Source organism: Pristis pectinata, chromosome 28 (genome assembly GCF_009764475.1).
Source record: "Pristis pectinata isolate sPriPec2 chromosome 28, sPriPec2.1.pri, whole genome shotgun sequence".
Classification (NCBI taxonomy): Eukaryota; Metazoa; Chordata; class Chondrichthyes; order Rhinopristiformes; family Pristidae; genus Pristis; species Pristis pectinata.
Window position 1 is genome coordinate 7,035,798 of NC_067432.1, and position 5,890 is coordinate 7,041,687.

General features: G+C 42.8%; 1 long non-coding RNA gene across 6 annotated transcripts in view; it reads left to right on the plus strand.

Annotated features, from left to right (window-relative positions):
• Positions 1–5,875, plus strand: part of LOC127583989 (uncharacterized) — a 48,963-nt gene extending 43,088 nt beyond the window's left edge. For 2 of the 6 annotated variants that reach the window (XR_007958322.1, XR_007958323.1), the window contains 3 exons: positions 2,827–2,855; positions 3,715–3,800; positions 5,791–5,875. This is a non-coding gene — a long non-coding RNA (uncharacterized LOC127583989). Of the gene's footprint in view, positions 1–2,826; positions 2,856–3,616; positions 3,642–3,714; positions 3,801–5,790 lie in introns of those variants that run through there. The other 4 variants (XR_007958324.1, XR_007958327.1, XR_007958326.1 and 1 more) reach the window with 4 other exon arrangements.
• The last annotated feature ends 15 nt before the right edge of the window (positions 5,876–5,890 follow it).

Here is a 5,890-nt window from a genome sequence, read left to right on the forward strand (position 1 = left end):
ACAAAATACATCGATGCGGGTAGGGTTGTAGAAGTGATTTACATGGACTTTAAGGCCTTTGACAAGATCCAACAAAGAAGATTGGTTCAAAAGGTTTGTGCCCATAGGATCCAGGGCAAGTTGGCAAACTGGATCCAAAATTGGCTTGGCAGTAGGAGAAAAAGGGTGATGATGAGAGGAGTTTTTGCGGTTTTTGTTTTGGATGCCTGTGACTAACTGGGACCCTTTCTGTTTGTAATGTACGTGAATGACTTGGATATGTGGGCATGACATGAAGATTAGCAAAGTTGACAGTGTGGAAGGTAGTCTTGGGCTGCAGAGGGATGTTGGTGTGTTGGTGCAATGGGCTGAAAAATAGCAGATGGAGTTTACGCAAATGTGAAGTGATGCATTTAGGGAGAATTAATGAGGCGAGGACATACACCATGAATGGTAGGACCTTTCAGAGTATTGAGGAGAAGAGGAACCTTGGAGTACAAATCCATAGATCCTTCAAGGTAGCAATGCAGGTAGATAACATAGTTAGGAAAGCATGTGGGTTACTGGCCTTCATTAGTCAGGGCATTTGAGTACAAGAGTAGGGAGGTTATGCTCCAACTTCATAAAACCTTGGTCAGACCTCAGCTGGAGTACTGCATCCTATTCAAGGTATAGGAAGGATATAATGGTGCCAAAGAGGGAGCAGAGAAGATTCACCAGAATGTTTCCTGGGATGGCGCAGATCAAGTCATGAGGAAACACTGGAGAGGCTAGGTTTGTTCTCCCTGTAGCAGAAGAGGTTAAGAGGGGACATGATTAAGGTATATAAAATTGAGGGGTATAGACAGGGTAGACCTGTGGGGAAACATTACCCCCATATCAGAGGGATAGAACTAGAGGACGTAGGTTTAGGGTAAGGGGGAAGAGATTCGGAGGGAATATGAGAGGGACCTTAACCCAGTGAGTGGTAACTACCTGGAATGCACCGCCTGAGAGAGTGGTTGAAGCTGGGTCACTAACAGCACTTAAGAAATGTCTAGATGACCACTTGAATTGCTTAGGCATAGAGGGCTATGGACCAAGTGCTGGAAGAAAGATGCCCACTGGTCGGCATGGACGAGTTGGGCCAAAAGGCCTGTTTCCATTCCCATACCATTTTATTCTTCAAATAGAAGAATGTAATTTTAGAAATTGAAACAGAAAATGCAGGAGACTCTTGGATGTTTTTTAAATTAATTATTATCTTGATAGCTTTGGTCTGTGTGCCAACACGGGCATTCCCTGTTCCCTCCACCCCTTACCTTCTCTTCAATTTAAAATGCACTTATTTTCTCACTTTTCTGAATCTGAAGGTTCCTTGACCTGAAATGTTGACTCTGCTTCTCTCTGTGGTTGCTGTGTAACCTGTTGAGTAGCTTCCAGCATCTTCAGTTTGTTGCTCCAAATGTAATTTTTAACAGTGGTTTTGAGAAATTTTTCAAAGGCTAAGCTGTCATGTGGAGAGATGCAGACAAAATCCTGAAATTATTAAAAGGTTAGTTGGAGTGGAATTGACTATCATTATCTTTTGTATTGAAACTGCCAAACTGAGTGGAGGTCCCATGATTTATTTCCTTTCATCCTGTTTTCTGCTGCACCCTATATTTCACCCTAGTTCCACATTTTGAGGGTCTATAGACTACCCCTACCCATGTCATTTTCCCCTGCTCTTCATGATTTCAACTCAAACTGATTCTACATTACAATCCACTGCCTCTATGTCATGACTCGGACGCCACTCTGATAACTTCCATGTTTAACGATGCTGTGTTAATTGGATCCTTCCCCCTCCCACTCCAAGTTCTCTTTCAGCCCAAAAGAGATGTCCTTAAGCCTGACACCAGGAAGGCAACACAGCCTTCATGACTCTTTGCAGCAGAACAGTGTCCATTCCCTTGACTATGCTATCCACTATGACTACTACATTTCACTTTTTCTCCGCACACTTGAATGGCTCCCTGTATCGTGATGTTATGGACAGTTTGTACGTCCCCCGCAGTCCCACTCTGCTCCACACAGGGACCAAGAACCTCATGCCTGCTGGGTAAGGTTAAGGCCTCCTCTGGAACTATCCCTCTTCTGCAATCACACTGTGTTGTCTCTAACCATTCACCATATTAGACGTGGTTAATCTAAGGAGTGTGTCTGCCTCCTGGAATATTATGTTCAGGTAGCTTCCCACATGTTGCAACCATGTCACCTGTCCAATTCTCTGTTGGTTGTATTTATTAGCTTGTATTAGATGTTGCCACTTTAAACTTGCAGAACTTGTTCACGTCGATATTCCTTGATTTGAAACACTTGACCAATCAGAATGGACAGAGAGAAATGAAGGAAAAATACTCAACATTTGCTGTCCTGTGACCTCACACATGGGCATTCACAATTAGGCTGTGAAAGGTGTTTCTCCTTCAAGCTGAAACTCTCTAGGCAGGCTAGTGTCTTTTTATAACTACTTTTCTGTCTTTAAGTTTAAGTCTTGGACCTTTCCTGTATTTTTTTTTGAAGTGCTCCTTGCTGCTCTTGGCTTCTCCCTTCTCCGAGGGTGATCTGTTTCTGGAATTCTCTATCCCAGATGGTTGTGGAGGCCAGATCATTGGGGGTATTTGAAGAGCAAGTAGATATTTTTTTTAAAGAGAAATGAGGACTATGAGGAAATAGCACGTAAGAGGAAATGAGGCCTGGAGTGGATCAGCCATAATCGTACTGAACGGCAGGGCAGGATCAAGGGGCCAAGTGGCCTATTCCTCGTATTGTAGTATTAATATGAAGTACAGTTGTCAATTCCCGTCTCCTCCACTGTTGCAGGAATGAAGTTTCTTGGGGACCGTCTGCTTGTGAGTACCTTGCACAGGTTGCCACTTATGTCCCAAATGTTTGATTTGTGCTTTACTACCTGCTTGATCCTTCTGTCTTTTCTCCTTTCCAAAGTCAGATGCATAAAGTTATACAGTGCAGAAATGGGCCCTTTGGCCCAACTCATCCATGCTGACCAAGGTCCCATTTGCTTGCATTAGGCCTGTATCCCTCTAAACCTTTCCTATCCATGAACTTGTCCAAACGTTGTAATTGCACTCACCTCTACCACTTCCTCTGGCAGCTTGCTCTGGATACCCATACGTCCTGTATGGAAAACCTGCCCCTCAGGTCCCCTTTTAAATCTTTCCCCTCTCACCTTCAACTTATGCCTCTAGTTTTAGACTCCTCTACTTAAAGACATGTGCAGCATTTCTTTTAGAAACTATAAGAACTATTCTTATTAGTTGGGGAACTGAAGCAGAAATGGCATTCCTGATGAATTGCACACTGAGATTAACTCAGCATAGATTGCTGACCTAAATTAGTACTTCCCTGTTTGCCTCAACGCTTGTAAAACAAAATTCAGATACTTAACATTTTGAAGTTCTATTTCACTAACACTTCACAGTAAAGAATTCTTGATCGGTTCTGTATGTTGCTATCAATTTTGTGTTCTAAATAAATAGATCATTGATCCATTTCTTCTGAAGCTAGAATGTTGTCTGTTGATAAAATGATGATGGCTTTTGTCAAGTATTCTGTTTCCATGCAGGGATTTGTATGTGATTAAATCCACTAGTGCCTTATGGAAATAATTGAGCTTTTAATTCATGGTTAACAGAAACAGTTCAAATTCTTGCTTTGTAATTCAAATTTGTGTCGTTCAACTATCTGAAGAAACAGCATCGCGTGTTATCTAATTTGCATGGTTTGGATCCTATGAGGAAGAAGCTGGTTTAAATTCTAGAAAGAATAATTGGAAGGTAACTGCTATTTTGGTTTGAAATCCAACAATCATAAAATCCTAGAAAATCTATGACAGGAAGCTATTCAGCCCTGTGAGAAGAACTGCCCAGACTCCGGTAAACCTGCAGATTACAGGAGACTGCAGATGCTGGAATCTGGAACAACTCACAAAGCACTGGAGGAACTCAGCAGGTCAGGCAGCATCTGTGGAGGGAAGTGGATAGTTAACATTTCAGATCAAGACCTTCATCTGGACTGAAAAAGAGAGGGGATCTTCCCAACTTTGCAAGTTCTTCCAGCTCCAATGTGATCCCACCACCAACCACATCTTCCCCTCCCCACCCCTTTCTGCTTTCCACAGGGATCACCTCTCACCATGACTCCCTGATCTCCTCATTCCTCCACATACATCCCCTTCCCTCCACAGGCACTCTCTCCTGTAACTGCAAGAGTTGTAACACCTGTCCCTACACCACCCCTCCCATCGCCATCGCCATCCAGGGCCCTAAACAGCCCTTCCAGGTGAGGCAGTCTTTCACATGCAAATCCTCCAGAATTATTTATTCCATCCAGTGCTCCAGTTGTGGCCTCCTCTACATTGGCGAGACCGGATGCAGACTGGGTGACTGCTTCGCCGAGCACCTGCGCTCTGCCCGCTGTGGCTGTCTGGATCTCCCAGTTGCCAGCCATTTTAATTCTCCCCATTCCCACACCGATACATCTATCCTTGGCTGCCTCTACTGCCAAGATGAGGCTAAACACAAACTAGAGAAACAGCGCCTCCCTATTCCACCTGGGTGGCCTACCACCTGATGACATTAACTTTAACTTTAAATTCTCCAACTTCTTCTGAAAACTGCTCTCTCCTCACTTTTCTCACTCCTCCTGATCTACCTGGCCCCTATCACCATGTCTCTTTCCCCTCCTCCATCCTCTCCATCTGCCCATAACCCACGCGTCCCACCCCACCTCCCTCCCTTCATTCCATACTCACCCCTCCATAAGCCTGTAGCTGTTTGGTCCAAACCCAAGTACTGTGGAGGAATATCTGTAGGTGTTGAATATAATCCTATCTGTAAAGTAATATTAGGTGCTTACCTACAGTGGCCTTATCTGCCTACAATGTGTAGCCATTTAAATGTAGGCTTTTAAAAAACTGGCAATTTGCAAGGGTCCAGTAGTAGTAGGAGAGTCTAGGATCCAAGGACACAGCCTCCCCTTTACAACTGAAATGAAGTGGAATTTCTTCAGCCAGAGGGTGGTGAATCTGTGGAATTTGTTGCCACAGAGGGCTGTGGAGGCCAAGTCATTGGGTGTATTTAAGGCAGAGATTGATAGGTTTCTCGATTGGTAAGGGGTGTTAAGGGTTACAGGAAGAAGGGAGCTATAACAAAAAAAAAGTCAGCCATGATTGAATGGTAGAGCAGACTCAATGGGCTGAATAGCCTAATTCTGCTCCTATATCCTATGCGTCTTATTAAGAAAGTGTGACTCATCAAAACTTCATGAAAAAGATACAATGCAAATTGCCCACAATAACACTAGCTTATTATTTTGGGTTTTGACAGACTTTAAGGGTGACTGTGACGAGGGAAAAAATAATACCGCTGTGGGATAGAAGTTAAGCTTTTGAGATGTGTTCTTGGGGAAATATAGTGAGACTTTTATGGGATGTTTTGATAATGCCATATTCAATGATGCAATTTAGAGCATAGAAGCAATTCATGAGACTTGTCACAAATCTTTGTTTTTTGCTTTTACCAACTACATCTTAATGCTGATTTATTTTGTCCAGTGGGGTTGATGTTGAGCACAAAGGTGTGACATCTATCAATGCTGTGCTACAAAAACAGATGTAGAGATAATGTTGTACATTAAATACAAGAGTACTTTCTTGAAAACTGAAATTCCTGTTTTAAACAGTTTTAACTTTTTAAACATTTGAAGTGTTGAAGTCTAAACAATAGTTATTTTAAACTGGTATTTTGAATTTTTTTTAATATACAGGTATGAAGTGAATATGCGCTTGCTTGGCAGCTCGCGTTAACTACAAGACTTTGATTAGCATCTGCGCTCTGTTTACCCTGGTCACCTGTACTTCGTGGAA